The sequence below is a fragment of the Pholcus phalangioides genome, unplaced genomic scaffold (assembly GCF_987345545.1).
Source record: "Pholcus phalangioides strain wild (caught in Gottingen) unplaced genomic scaffold, Ppha-v1.0 ptg000043l_1, whole genome shotgun sequence".
NCBI classification, from domain to species: domain Eukaryota; kingdom Metazoa; phylum Arthropoda; class Arachnida; order Araneae; family Pholcidae; genus Pholcus; species Pholcus phalangioides.
In genome coordinates, this window is record NW_028301629.1 from 1908725 (window position 1) to 1911143 (window position 2419).

General features: G+C 39.3%; 1 non-coding gene across 1 annotated transcript; it reads right to left on the reverse strand.

Annotated features, from left to right (window-relative positions):
- Nucleotides 1–246: 246 nt before the first annotated feature.
- Nucleotides 247–318, reverse strand: TRNAA-CGC (transfer RNA alanine (anticodon CGC)). The gene has a single exon. It is a non-coding gene; the product is annotated as a tRNA-Ala (tRNA).
- Between the last annotated feature and the right edge of the window lie 2101 nt (nt 319–2419).

The following is a 2419-nucleotide window of genomic DNA, read 5'->3' on the forward strand; positions in this document are numbered from 1 at the left end:
TTGCAGTGATGAGTGTACGTATTGAACGTGTACAGAAAAAGTTTTTGAGGTCATTATTCCGGAACACTTTTGGTGTGTACGTCCCAGATGCGCCTACTTCGGATCTTCTCTCTTTTTTCAAGATGACATCTCTCGATAGCAGACTTACAAAGCGAGATCTGTCATTCCTTCACAAATACAAATACAACGCCACAACAGGCAAAATGCCCAACGAGGTGGCTGAGAAAAAAAAAATTATACGCCACATGGAGGTGCCGGGGTTCGAACCCGGGGCCTTTCACATGCGAAGCGAACGCTCTACCACTGAGCTACACCCCCACAAGTTCTTAGATGTTCTTTACGGCAGAATGGATGACTATTATCTGATAAGCATAATATCTCCGTGCCATCTCGCGAGCGTCGTGTCCATAGTTCCCGAAATGTTTTTTATTTACCTCGTGCACGCACGAACATTTCAAATGCTTCACCAATTTTGCGAGAATGCATAAATTGCAATACGGGTGAATTTTCAGGTATTTTTCACAAGGATTCCATGTTCTACAAGGTGTTTTATGAATTTGTATATGTTTTCTTGTTTTCTCATTTGTCTTCCTCATATTGAATTCTCAATGTGTGTTTCCGTTGCGCGTATATATTTTTGTATTATACAATTGTTGATGATTTTTTCTTTAACGTGTAAATTCGTGAATTATTATTATTATTTGCTTTTCTATTAATTTTCATTACTTGCATTTTCCGTATTCTTATGTCAGTGTGTTTCCCTATCTCTGTAATTGGGCTCAGCTTGTTGAGATGTGTATATATATATATATATATAGATATAGATATATAGATAAATAAAATTCATTTCATTGTTTTATTTCGGTTATTTTTTAAATTCTTAAGCAAAATTCTCATACAAACTCTCAGGCATCGCTTGTACAAAATGATTGCGCATGCAATACTTGCAGTTACGTGTGTAACCGCATTTTTGCCGCAGCACCAGCCACGGGAAAAACAAACGCGATTCGTAATACTCATGTCATTGAGATTCACTGTCGAGAAAGAGTAAAACATTGCCAGCAATCTGGGGGCTGGGGGATTTGGATGATGCTAAGGTCATCAACCACCTTTTATCGAAATATTAAATGTCCTCTATGACATCTTATTCGGGTGCGCCAAAAACGGGAAAAAAACTTTCGATTGTTATTGGACACCTGAACTAACATTCCCCCTATTGATAAGAGTCCCCTACAAAGCCACTTTAGTAATTTCTAAATGCTCACTAATCCTTCAAGTGCTCAGGAAATGTGTCCGGGACGCTTAAGTGCTCTGGAAATGTGTTCGGGCCACGTAAGTGCTCTGGAACTGCGCCACGCATCACTCAAGTGATCCGTAATTATGCCACGGATCACTTAAGTAATCTGGGAATGTTCCGCGGGTAACTTGAGTGATGTAGAACCGCACTGGGGACCGCTTAAGTGCACTCTAAAACTGTGCCACGTGCACTCAAAGGATCTCTAAATGTTCACGGATCGTTTAAGTGTTCTGTAACTGTGTCGCGAGTTACTTGGGTGATCTTAAAATATAAAAGTGATTATTGAGGCGTACTTCAGTGATTTGAAAATGTGCCATGGGCCATTTAAATTCTCTGGCATTTGGCAATGGTCATTGAAGCGATTTGTAAATGTGCCGTTTAGTTCATTTTTACAAAATTAGGGGGTGGGGGGTAAGCCACATCAGATAATTTTCAGGGCCACATTTGCTTCGCGGGTCAAGAGTTAACCATATATGGCTTAAACGGTGGATCGGAATGAATTTCTTGAAGAGAAAAATTTTGAGTTCTTACCCTTCAAATAGCATTGAAATTAACAGAAATTTATAATAATAACATATAAAGGTATTTTCTATCGAAATTTCAATTTTTTTAAATATTTTTTGCATTAAAAAATTTTTTTTTTCATCGGGGGAAGCGCACGAGCCCCCTATGCCCCCCCCCGCCCGCGTACGCTTCTGATCCCACCAATATGCGTTAGGAGGTAGGAGACAGTGCTGACGAAATTTCGCTGACAAGTGGGGGGGGGATCAAAAATGACTAAAAAATTGCTGACGTAATACTTGAACGCACCTAACAAAGTTACCATGAAGCTACTTTCTGTGTAGTACATAAAAGTACTGTCCAGTAAACTACTTTACAGGGAATCAAGTGCATTTCGTCCATCACCTAATCAATTGCAATTTTTTTGCACTGCGAAAACACTCATAAATGCGTTTTTGTGGTGATAGCCAATTCAGAAGAGGTGCCAACAACAGCATAAGTTTGACATCGCTTGATAATAATACTACCTCTCGATATAGCGATATAAACCCCTCTACAACGATATTTTTTTCTTCGTCCACAGAGTATCGTTATATCAAAGTTTCACTGCGCTTCAAAGGA